Below are 13,631 nucleotides of genomic sequence, written 5' to 3' on the forward strand. Positions count from 1 at the left end.
CGGAGCATCGCGGAGGGTCTGCGAAGAGCTGCATCCCAAACGCGAAGCTGTAAATAACTCGTTTACAGCTCCCACGCCTGTCACGAGCAGGTGAGCATTGGGCTTGACTGCGCGTGACTAACGGAAAGGCTTCCAGGAGAAAAACTCCCCCGCCTGGCTTGGCCGAGTCGCTGGAACCCCTAGTGCACCCAGATCGTGACCCACGGAGGCATGCCCTGCCCTCAAGGTCAGGGATGCCACATCATTCAGTACAAGAAATCGTTTTTTCTAGAGAATCTGGCGATTATAGTACGGAGGCTTCCCAGGTTTTCCTCCGATATCGGAGACAAATGCGCACGACGGCAACTATTATCCATTCCGTAGCATGACACATGAGCGACACGGAACTCTAATTTAGATATTGATGCTTTTGTTTTTTTTTTTTACCGAACAAGAGTGTCGCTCAGCGGTTCAACCACTTCCCAGGGCTAGTTCCGCAACTGGTTAGCAACAGCCCGACCAATAAAGGAAATGTTGATGATACAACAACAATGTCTGAACTATAGGGTGCTGTATTTATCCTTCGTTTCGCAAGCAGGCTTCCACAAGAACTGCGTCGGCGTTTACAGAGTGAAAGCTCCCGGGCATCAGCGTGACCCCGTCCCATGTGTTACTTGCGAACATGACCTGCTCAATTTAGTGATGGCAGTACTAGTTTTAGCTAATGCTTCAAGTTGGGCTAGTTGGTAGTCGGTATCACACATACCGACTAGCGAAATTCACACACACAGGACAAAAGAAGGCGACAGAAGACACGCTAGTTCAGTCGCGTGTGTTCTGTCGCCTTCTCTTGTCCTGTGTGTGTGAATTTCGCTAGTCAATATGTGTGCTAGTTTTAGCCCCGGTTGCACTAAAAGTTCACGAAAATGGCGCATTGCGCAAGAGAGTACGCATACACAAAGCTGATTTTAAGAGCATAAGTATTTGTACAAAGCTGAATTCTGCACCTGTTTCATGGTATTGTGTCTTATCCGGTTATTAAGCGTAGAAAGTTGGGCTAGTTGGTTGCTAGTACTATTGTGAGACATTCCAGCGGCTAAAAAGACAGGGACAAAGGTCCCCTTTTGTATATTATAGCTGTTTGTGAAAGAAACCTCAGTTGAAGTCCGGCGTTCGTCCTGTCTCGTCTACCTTTGTCCCTGTCTTTTTAGCCGCTGGAATGTCTCACAATAGTCTTATCCGGTTATGTCCGTTGTAGCTCAAAATATCTCAAGGTGGCGGTGAACTCCAGTCGTACTGACGGGAAAGGGTTCATCCTCCTAGCCAGATTATTTTGTGCGCTTGTGTCATTGTTGTCGACCCAAAGGAGCATGGTGTCAAGCGAGAGGTTGAGGAGCAGGAGGAGGAGCGCACAAGCGGAGGGGAGGGGGGTAATGCCCTTGCGTTGCGAAGACTGTGGCGGAGAGGTACAGGAGGTGTGATAGCGTTTGCGCCTGGGCTCTGCGTACCGATGAGCGTACACAAAGCTATCTACGCCATACCGACGTGGTGCCTTTAAATTTAAGAGGCGAATGGGTTTCCACAGGCACGTGTACAGGCGCTGGAGTACCAGGTGCGTGAACTCAGCGGAGTGGATATGACACTGCAGTGACGTCACAACACTAATATAAGGAGCAATGTAAGGCATCGTAGACCCCAAAAGGCGCATCTCGCTGGAGCACTGTACACCAAGCTTTCACACAGTTTTACGATTTACGCAGCGACAGTGTAAACATGGTGTTTTTTTTTTCTTTTGTCGTGTGAAGACAGCGTAACATGTCCGCCACAAAAGTTCGCACAAGGTCAAAACTGACTGAGTCCGTGGGAGCGCAGACCACCAGCCTTGTCACCATCGCGATGTCGCCACAGTGTGAGGGCAGTAGAGCCCGGCCCTACTTCAATGTGAGCCCAATATATGACAGCAGCGGTGCCATCCATGCCGCTTCGCTTCCCTCCAGCGAGCTCGCCAGTCGCCAGCTAGGAGTGCGAGCGGTTGGAGGCTATCAGTCATACCAACGGGTTGTATCATCTTAGCTTTAGCCTTAACCCTTTCACCATGCTACGAAGACGTACCAATTAAACGTCGTCTCTAATCAAGCCACCTCAGCATTCGTCTTCTTGCCCCGTGCAGCCTCGCCTCTCGCGCTTCCGCAGTCATCAGCCGGGCCTATCGCTCACATTTGGAGCAGTCGATTGAGCCTTGCCTTCGCACCACCCCGCTGCCCATTCCTGCCGAGCTTGCCGCCACTAATCTCCCCCCCCCCCCCCCCCGCTCTTTCCCCGCTTTCTTTAATTCCCCGCTGCTCTTTTGTTCGCCGCCTTGATCCGCCAATGCCGCGCCATGCCGGCCATAAAATGGACTACTCAATGCTGCTACCACCGCCTGCTTCAGTTCTAAATTAATATAAACCGAGCTCGCTCGTGGCAACATCGAAGCCACAGGATCCACAGAAGAATTAATACAGGGTCTCACCACGAGTTTTGGTACTGAACGTGGCGCCACGCCCGCTCAAGCACCGAGCCCGGCACAAATTCTTCTTCGGAATCACTTTTTTCTATCCGATCCTGCCGTGATCCAACTCCTTCCCTTGTCTCCAGCTACGGCACTTCGCCAGATTTTCCCATCCGTCGCGTCACCGCAGCCTATAACTGCCCTTGCTTTGTCCGTTGTAGCCATTTCCCTGCCACACTCAGCCCTGTGCTGCTGTGTCATCACCCAGACTTGTAACACCAGCAGTATCCACATCCCTTCGCAGCCATGTCATCACGGCGACTTTCAACGCCGCCTCAGTACTCTGAACACTTAGACATGTTATCACCTGGATAAGTATACAGTCGGGGACAAAAGTCTCCGGACCACGTATTCCTCAAACGAAGCTTATAGCTCTACTATCAGACAGCGGCTGGAGACCGCACTTGGGGAGATGAAAGAACAGAAATTTAACTTTCACTTCCACAAGTGTGGTCTCCAGCTGCCGACTAATAGCAGAGCTATCAGCTTCGTTAGAGGAACACGTGGTCCGGAGACTTTTGTCCCCGACTGTACGTAGCCGCTGTACTCGCAGCCCTTTGCAGCCGTTTCTCTGCCCAGACTTGTAACTCAGCCGCAGTACTCCTCTTCATCGACGTCGCCGCAGCAGAACCAGGCCCAGTACGCGTGCCTCAGGTACATCTTACCATCACGTCCATCGTGTCGCCAAGCTCGGACACGTTTGAGAACTGTGACAATCCCAGACCAAGCCCCAAGCTGGTGTCTAAACCGCGTCTTGCCCTCTGCCAAGTCGCACGCATTTGCAAACTTACAAGCATGTCTCCCCTTCGCCAGTGTGGCCGCCGTTTCAGGTGCCGTACATGCTTAGTGCATGTGCCCGACGTATTATCCAGTTTGCCCGTGCTCGAGAAGTGTAACAGGCCCACTGCGAACCTCAAGCCTGTGTCGTCCAACTCCAAGCCCAGGTGCAAGCCCAGGTGCCCTTGTAGACCTTCAAGCTTTTGCCCGACACCAAGACAGTGCCCTAGCCAAATGCCAAGCCACGAGGATCTGCCCATTAACAAGTGCATAGCCAGCCTAACACCCTTGCACGACCGAAAGCCAGTGCCCAGCTGTAAACCCATTTCAGGCTTCAATTCCTAATCGCCCATGAAGCCTCTGCCGAAACAAAAGTCCTTGCTAATGCAGGTCCTTGCCCTCTCGGAAGCCCGTGGCATGTTATAAGCCTTCGCCATGTCACAAGCTCTGTCATGCCTTGCCGGAAGCCCGTATCACGCCTCAAGCGCGTGCCAAGCGCAACGCAGCGACAAAGAATGCAGTTTAACCTCCGCCCACAGCAGGGGAAGTATTCAGCAGCTTTAGAGGTGGAACAGCTTTCAACACACTCGACTTGGCAAAAAGCCTACGAGTAGCTGCGAGTTACGGAAGTAACAGCAGAGCTCTTGGCAGTGAACACAATCAAACGACTGTACAAGGCGAAAAGACGCGACGCCCCCAGAAGCCCAGTCGGAAGCGCAGACCAAAGCTTCCCTCTCCGAACCAAACGTCTCGGGCTTCAACGCCGCAAGTGCTCACTGTGAGCACGACAGCCACTAACAGGAGTAGCTTTCGGCCGTTTGCTTTGACCTTCGGGTTTGCATTCAAGCTGCCAGAAGAGCGCGTCCATTCTCGCCAAGGGATCAGCTAACCTGGGACTGTGAACATGTGCTGACACTTTTAGCGACTGCTTCTTAGCTTGTTTTTTATTTGTACTGTTGCCTTGACCTCTTTTGCACGCGTCTGTCACTCCTTTTGTGTCTCATTTTCCGAGCTTGTTTGCCTTGTTATTCATGCCTTAACAGTGCACTTTCGACGGATGGCGCGCAGGAGACACGACCGACTCGGCAGACGCCACGTTTGCGAATGGCGGCGCACGAATTCGCGGCAGGCCTCCGTACAGCTGTGTCCGTGCGGGCAGTCTGTGCTAATTTACAGTGTTTGAAACGCTCGCTGTATCTAAAAACTGCTCACCTATTCAATTACCGAATTAATTGTTCGAAAATGGTTGTACACTGTTCAGATCAGAGACTCCGGAACTGTTTTCTGAGTGAGGGGAGAGGGGTGGGGGGCAAGACTTCGAGTTTCTTTTGTTATTTATTTCACGTTTTATTTACATACTAAATCATACATTTGTTGTTTATATTTTTCTCATTGTGCATTGTTCAAAGGTGTATTTGTTAATGCATATGAATTGAAATGTGCAGCTTTTTAAAGAGGAACAAAAAAGGAGTGACCGGCTGCATTGAAAAAGTTTGCACATAGTCTGTTTCAGTTCTACTAATCATGATCACGAACAGGGGTCAAACAATCAACGACTTCTGTTATAGGACATAATTGATTTAGATTTAATGGAACAAAATACTTTACGACTGGCTACGAGGTCAACTGGCTCAGCCCAACTGTGCTTTAGATTACTAACGTCCTAGAATTGAAGCACTTCTCAGAAATATGATCTCAGCTCAAACATTTGGAAACTAGGGAGGAGGGGGGGGGGGGGGGGGGGGTCTTCTTCCTATGCAGAAATGTTCGGGAGGTGACCAACCCACTCCCCCCCCCCCCCCCCCCCCCCTGTTCCGTGGTCCCTAGTTTAGATAATCAAAGGATTATTTGTTGTTTCCGCACCGACTGAACGTAGTCCGAAAAGGAAAAGTCGGGCACGTGTAATGAGCGCGTTCGAATTCTACGCAGGGTTTGGATAGTGCAGCAATAGATGTTGAGGTAAAATTTTCATTTGCTGGCAGTGTTTCCTAATTGTGCGTTTGAAGGCCATCTCATCCCACGTTGCTGGGCTTGAACAGGCGATCACAGGCACTCAAATGGGAAAATCGCCGGCTCGCTGATGAACGAGCTCATTTGCCGAGATCGATCCCTGCCAGCCTGGTCCGTTGAAAAACACAAATACACGGCAAACTAAAACGTGCGGTACTGTTTTCAACACGCTTCTGAAATGCCGTGGTGCGCGCATGCTTTTCTGTCTTCGAACTTTTCTGACGGCTCGCAACGATGCTCATGTATTTGCTAACAATTTTACTGCGCGAAGTAATATATAATTGTAAACGCTTCGCGATCCGCTGTTCACATTTTTCATCGCGCTTGTACTTGGGTGGTAAGAAAACGACGCTAGAGTCGTCGATGATTGTGTCACGGAGGACTGTATCTGTAGCGTCTTTTGTTACCACTTGGGTATAAGTACGATGAAAAGAAATGCGAACAGCGGAGCGCGTACAGCGCCACGAAGAACGAGTGAATAGGCTCATTTTTCCATTGCTAGAGCGCCGCGCATAAAATTTTCCTGTGCACAGAAAAACGTATCTATTCTCTACTTTCCTCTCCTGACCAAAATAAAATATGCGGCTTCTAACTCTGATAGCTCATTGAATGGACTGATAACCGCTCGTACGCAGGAGGTGCAGGGTTCGATCCCCAAAGCCGCTGGTGATACAATGTGTACAAGCTTTCTCCTGGCCTGGTGCTCAGCATCTCCGCGGGGAAATGCTTGGAAAATGGGTCCTTGACCGCACACTGTGTAGACAAAAAATACCTTGTGCCATCGCGCTCTTTGGCCACTGTACTTTGGCCAAAGCAACCCTTGCGCCATTAAAGTCATAATCATCAATGGGCTGATAATTCAATGAATACTGCATGCAACAAAAAGCTTCTTGGAAGTTTCGTGCATAAGCATGAATAGATATTTGGCCTTGCTCGTATACCTAATCCTTGTAGGGGAAAAATGCGAACACTTCGAAGCTAAAAACAAATAATTAGAGGGGACACAGCTCCACTTTAAGGGTATAACGCGACAGCGTAATGGCTTAATTCCCATATATGCAGAATTAGTCATTCTCTACTTAACATTAATAGATCCCAGGGAGTCCTCATACCCCTCCTTGTGCAGTGGTGCAGCGGTTAAGCGATGCGCCACTGCCCTGCAGCGATGACAGGTGTTGCCACCGGTGTGGCTTTTGAGACCCAGGTTGCTCTTCCCGAACAACCTCCCGCGAGCAACCAAATTTAACTGCCGCCTGTCACGGTGGGCAGTTTTCTTACTGTCCGGTAAGCAGGTACGTTGTGATGCTTCCACACTCCCTTTTTCGACGCTTGCGTTGTTACGGACATCGAGGAACGACAGTATATGATACAAAAATGACTGTTTAACTTTATTTAGACGAATATACCGCGAGGGGGGGGATTCAGAGGACCCAGGAGGATTTTAAAAGAAATATTATTACGACTAAATGCAATTTCAGACTGATCAGACCAATAATTAGCCGAGGGTCTAAAAGCAGACATCAGTCTAAAGTGCGCGCGCCACAATCGAGCGATACGCCGACTCCCACACAGCAGAGACCGCCGCGACTGCCGTGCCCTTCTGTCGAATGTTTTCTTTTGACTTTTTAGTTAGTGGTGTTTTGAGCTAGCCAGTCCTGCGGCCGTTTGCCTTATGTGCTTTTCCTACACCGCTCAACTCTTTCAGTGGCTTCTGTTTCTTACCAACCCGCACCGCCTCTTTTCAGCATCCACTGCCACCATTTTTTGCACTTACACACCGCGCGCTTTTGCTCCAAGGTCATTAGAAAGCTGGCTTCTTCTAGCGGCTCCCAAGCCAAGTGGCGAATGTCGCTTTAGGTATGCCTTCAAATGCTCGGGGAAAAAAGGAATTCACAAAATACGTATCAATACCTTCGATTCTATCATACCGCCAGATGGATTTTGAAGCATTTTTTGGTGTCTCCCGCGAATTTCTCGCCTTCTTTGTTCTTACTTCGTTAAAGGGGCTCTGAAACACCTTCCTAAGAGAGCACATCAACTCGCTCAATCACTACATTGGGTTGTCATGAAAACCTGAGACAAATAATACACATAATACACTTCTACACGCAGCCACCGCGGTGGCTCAGTGGTTATGGTGCTCAGCTGCTGATCCGAAAGACGCGGGTTCGATCCCGGCCGCGGTGGTTGGATTTCTTTGGAGGAGAAATTCTAGAGGCCCGTGTACTGTGCGATGTCAGTGCACGTTAAAGAACCCCAGGTGGTCGAAATTTCCGGAGCCCTCCACTACGGCGTCTCTCATAGCCTTAGTCGCTTTGGGACGTTAAACCCCATAAACCAACCATATGAAAAACCAATTTCTACACGCAGCAGAGGAACCACAATCGCGTGCGAAAGTTGGCGAGCTCTTCCCGGCGACATTTTCATGCTGGCACCCTGCTCAGTCGCTCGCACCTGCGTGTACAAATTGATAAATGGCTATTGGTTAGATTCTTTCAGATGTCAGGCAGCTACTGTGGCTGCCAATAAGCCGCGTAGTTCCGGGGGGTCAAGAAGCTCCGTTCCCAGAGGTGGGGCAGAAGGAGGAGCACCGACCTTCCAGCGTGCAAAAAGTGAGAGGAGAGGGAAAGAGACGCTGAATTCAAATTTTGACTACAGGTAATTCAGCTTCTACAAAGCGCATTAAAAAAAATTCTTGCTGGACAATATTTGTGAGTGAGCGTACGTGCTTTAATATCCCAGGCATACCACAACTTTATTAGAGCCCCTTTAAATTTCTAATTTTTCGCCGCAGAAAGTTAGGGGAGACGCCCATAAGCACTAGTCCAAATACCCGGCAAGCGAAGCGGATTCGGCCGCTTCCAACACCAACCAGAGCGGAAAGTGGTGCGGCGAGGGCGAATGGTTCCCGACCAATTTTTCCCGCTTTAGCCACGGTGGGAAGTTGCGTTTTTGACGTCATGTCCCTCCTAGTGTAATCATGAGGCAGCCAGCATTGGGGCAGTGCGGTAACATCGCCTTCTCTGTGGAGATGTGATTGTCGCAATAAAGTAATACCCCATATTATGCGACAAAAAGAACCTCAGCTCTCACCCTCTGAAGAACAGCGAGACTCATGTTGTCCCGCTTGCTTAAGGTGTTGGGAAACCGACAACGGTACACCTACCTAAGACATTTTTGCTTTCTGAATGCTACCGAACAATCAAACGATTCAGCCTGTTTCTCTCGTTCGCTAATAGGCCTCATTGGTAATATGCGTGTTTTTACAAGCAAGGGTGTACAGCTTCACGCGGCCCATATTGGCGGGAAAAAAGATGAATGAAATTGTTGAGCTTTTGAGGCTTCTCTAACAAACTGTTGTAAAAAAATGTGTTTTTCAATGGACCGTACTATTGCTGTCAACTGCAATATTTTATAAATTGTTGCTGTACATTTTTGTTCTTGCATATCCTGCATTTCTTGCTTTAGCATGCTTATTACTGTGGCTTTTTTTTTTTTTGCCTGTACATCCCCTAGTTGATAAAGATCGTGGTTCTCCCATTTTATTCCTTTTAATAACCGGGTCGTTTCGTGCGTGCGTTCGTGTTAGCAGTTGGCTGACAGCCGCGCTGCGTACGTACTTTCTCTTCTTTCCAGCGAGAGAGCACTAGCTACTTCACCAGAAAAGCTGAAAACCCGAGGTATGTGTGAAGCCTGAACCTTCGACGGATGGTCGGTCAAATGTTTAGGGGAATCCCCCAAGGTGGAGTAGATTTGTAATAAGGGAGTAATTACTCATTGTCATCCACCCAAGCGCAGCCGTACGGCTACAAAGGAAAGCTATACAGCTTTCTGAAAGCTGTATAGCTTTCCTTTGTAGCCGTACGGCTGCGCTTGGGTGGATGACAATGAGTAATTACTCCCTTATTACAAACCTTCAACGGAGCGCCAGCTGTGTGGAGGCCTTGAGCGACTGCTATGGCAAAGCGCTGAACTGCCACACACTCCCCACACCCTCCCTCCCCGCGTGCGGCTGTTGATGACAAGATCTTGCATGTGGCTGCCTTTGAGCCGGTTTAACTACATTAACACCCCACCATTTTTGTGACATTACATAAATGAGGCAACCGCACAGCACCATCTGTCATGCCACCAGACTTGTACGTAATGCATTACAAGTAACTGATTACTAACAATAAATTACATCTTCGAATTTTGTAATGCATTAATTACTTCTTGTATGGTGTAGCATTCTCTGTAATCCAATTTTTTCTCCTTTGTGCAAGTAAAGATTACTATTATTATTTAGCTAAAGACTAAGCTCTCTCATACTCTCCCTATACCAAAAAACTAATTGCTCCGAAGGTTGTAAAAAGGTCTGTGCCCTTTCAAGCTCGCCAGGGCATGCACGGGAGGGCCTCATGACGCAGGCCAACCTGTCTCTTTGGTAAAAAAAAATGTACAGCCTCAAACATCACTTGGCAAGTAGAAACAAAAACAACAAACTAGACATGCAACTTAACATGTGGAACTCCTACATTCACACTGGAACTAATACCATGGGTTTATACGACCAGACATAGAATGCCCGAACATAGCTTGGTTCCCTTACACCGAAGATAACATTAGAACACCCGAAATGGTGCAAAGAAAAGCCTTGCACTTTATCTTCAACTCCTATCGTCATACACATTCACCCACAGAACTTTTACAGTTATCAGGCCTTCATATGCTGTCCAGCTGTGCTAAATCACACCGTCTCGAATTTTTGTACCTACAACTTAATAACTCATTAATGATGTCCTCTAATGTTCATATTAACCAATCAAGAGCTACTCGACACAAGCATGCACTAACTCTCGAAGAATTTCTTTTGTTCCAATAATACCTTCAGATGTTCATTTTTTTCCACAACCCAAGTGAAACTGGCCAATGGCCGATGGTTGGTGACTTGCCGGCCTCGAGTTGGTAGCCGATGTGCTCGGTCTACTTAGCTCGGGCCAGCGTCGGGCAACAGCTGGCCAACTGCTGTGCCGGCCTATGATTGGAAAAAGGCAAACAACCGACCACTGGCAAATGCCTGGCAATAGGACGCGTAGGCATGCAAACACAGGCCGACGCCGGGCCACCAACCACTTCAAACGCTTAATGTCTTGATCATAAGTGCAACAGCCGGCACTATTAAGATTTTGAAAATTTTTTTTATAATAGAAGGTATTTGCAATGTTCCTCTCATTTGCATTTCTCGTTTTTATCATCACAGGATCACAACTGAATGAAATAATAATGCTTAATGTGCAAGAGTCACTGGCTACAACAGCAGGGTCTTATATTTGGAGTATATAAGCTCATCAAAATTTTTCGTTCTGTGGATGAGTGCTCAGCATGTCAGTGTTGCTTGACTTTTTCAGGTTCGTAGTGTTTCTGTAACTTCATCTGCGTGTTGCATCCGCTTTCGCATTGGCCTTCGTGACAGCGTGATATTACTATTCAGATTTCAGCATTAAATATGCCGGCATTAGACCAAAAGACTACTCCAGTGTGATAGGTTGCAGTCCTTTCTTTTTCATGTCTAAATTACAGAAAATGCAAATTAGGCTTTGCGAATAATTTTTGTGCATTTTGTACAGCTGTCGTTCTAGTGTACTTACTCTCTAGTATAAAAGGTCATTTATCGTTAGGTCGTCGTAGGGCTGAGCATGGCCCCGCATTGGCAAGTGCTGATCAGCTCGTGTAAGGCCAATGTCAATCCCCAGCCACGGCCCGAGCTGGTTTGCTGAGCTCGGACCATGGACGGCCTAGTTGGCGGCCGGCAACAGGCCATCCGAGTTTTTTCCATTGGGAAGTAGTCAGACTTTGGAATCAACTGCACCCATCAGCCAATCATGGACAAATTTATCAACCTAGCTGAGAGCTCTGTTCTTACACTTACTTTGGCATGAATCTGATTTTTTTTCTTTTTTACTGCAGTGCTTTCTTTCAATGTATTTATAATATGCAAGTGCCATTCTTGTTTAATGACTTGTGACCTATGCGACATGTGTTGCATGTGTATCAACCAATTGTTATGTTCCTGTAAAAGTATTCCGAAACAAATATATGTCCTCCATTAAGGGTGTACCAGAGATGTCATTGTGGAATGGTTAATGAGCAAAGTTTTCTCATCAAATTTTGGCACTCCTTATGCAATTTATATCAGGCACAATAGATAAGATTACATAAGGAACATCATTACTATAGATACAATGAAAAAAGATTGCAAAATTAAATTAAAAAGCATGAAGTTCTCTGCTCGGACAAGCAGATCCCAGTTCAGAACCAGCAAGCTCCTGATGGGACCAGCAGGTTGCTACTGGAACCAGTTAGCTCAGTAAGTAGCCTTAATGGTGCCACCAGAAGCCAGCAAGGCTCCTGCTGGAACGAGTTGATCCAGTAGAAAGCCAGCAAGTTCTACAGCTGGAACCAGCTAGCCCCAGTAAAAAGGAAACCAGCAAGATTCCTGTTGGGAACAAGCGAAACCAGCAAATACCAGTACATACCATCAGATTCCCAGTTGGAATATTTCACTTGGGAATGACTTAGCCTTCTCTCATTCCCAGTCAACGAAAAAGTTGTAGTAGTGGTTTATATTTACCACTGGGATTCCTTCATATCTGAGATGTTCCCGAAAGCAAATAAAAAAAAGTTTTGTTTGTAGTTTTTTTTGCGGGAGGAAAATGCAAGTGTAGCAGACACCAAAAGTAAGTAAATAAGCACTCAGTAAACTTTTTTCTCAGCCAACATCGTACGTCAATTCATCCATGTCACTGCAAGAATGATACAAGTGTCATCCACCCCACAACAATGAATCAAAATCTGTACACAGCCCCTCAATGTACAGGTCCAAGCCTGGCCCTGGCGTGCAACTTCAAGACAGGGCCTGGCCCAGGCCCGGCGAAGCAGTATACTTTCTGACCTGAGCCCATCCAGTGCTCTACTTCCAACAACGAAAGCTCACTTAAAATAATCAGGGCGACTTGCCAAAAACAACCTCACACAAACAGGCTATGCGCACTTTCAAAATCGTCCAACACTCTTCACTTCCCTGTCAAGAATCGCTACTTTATCGCAATGTGGAAAATTGAGCATGGAGGACTGACCCAAGCTGTCCGTTGCTCTGCGAGTATATCTAGGGGCTGGTCTTTTCGAATTTGTATTTCTAGAAAATTCAACCAACTTTTTTTGCGTTCATTTTGGAACACAATTTTTGTTTTTCTTCGGCAAACTTCCTGCGGAAAAATTACTGTATTTCTTGTTCAGCGATATAGGTGGCACCCCTGTGTTCTTAAAAGTCACATACAATTAATCTTGCCATGTTTGTTAGCAAGAGCAGTTTATGCCGAAGTAACTGACAGACACATTTTCATGTTTAGAACAGTGGTTGCAATATGAATATTGTCACAAAAAGAAAAGCAAAAGTGTGGATGTTAAGTGGTCCATCCATAATGTAAAAACATAAACGGACATCATTTTCTAAAAACTGGGTTCAGCAAATACCCAAATAAATGATAGAAAAAAAAAAGCAACAGGGAAGCAATGCACACATACATTTGTTTCACTTAGGCAAGCAGAACCAGGTCTTTCTGTATAGTTGCCTTCATCTCAGAACACCTTTTTATGTGGTTGTGATAAATGCAAGTATTTGTTGCATGCGACACAATGCTCACTCCTTCAGTCACAAAACAAACTGTGAAAGCAGCAGTCGCTTCACGAGAACAAATTCTTGTATTGGAAAGAAAAAAATGAGACCGTGACGAGGAGTCGGAGAGCCCCCAATCACACAGTCCACACAATGGCAGCGATGAAAGTGCTACTGAATGGTTGTGGAAGCCAGAACATGAGACTTTTTCACGACGCTTGCGCATGGTATCGAGTTGACAGCAGTTTGGTATGGATACAAATGTTGTCAGTGTCCCTACATGCTGAGTTAAAGTGACAGTTCTGACAACGCAATGACAACCTGCAAGCACAAGGTGCTGTGCTGATAGACAAAGCTTAAGGTAGTGGAGCCTCACAGTCTGCACCAAGCGCCCGTCTAAAGTAGCGAAGCAATGCCTCATAACGTACCAATGCACTACTGATCCAACAATTCTATTGTCTGACCATATTACTGGCTTCTGCATTTTGTTAATTCTCTCCTGTGGTCAGCAGTGACCCTTACTCCATTGCCAAGAAGCTTTGGCGGGCATCTGCAGTATACTGATCTTTTCTGCAAATTTCTGAAAATAAATTGAGCACACAATTATTGTTCTTTCTTTCCTGTTCAAAACAGAAAACTCTAATGCCCTATGTCCTG

The sequence above is a fragment of the Amblyomma mixtum genome, chromosome 6, assembly GCF_055824585.1.
Source record: "Amblyomma mixtum isolate Tamu chromosome 6, ASM5582458v1, whole genome shotgun sequence".
In the NCBI taxonomy this organism is placed as follows: domain Eukaryota; kingdom Metazoa; phylum Arthropoda; class Arachnida; order Ixodida; family Ixodidae; genus Amblyomma; species Amblyomma mixtum.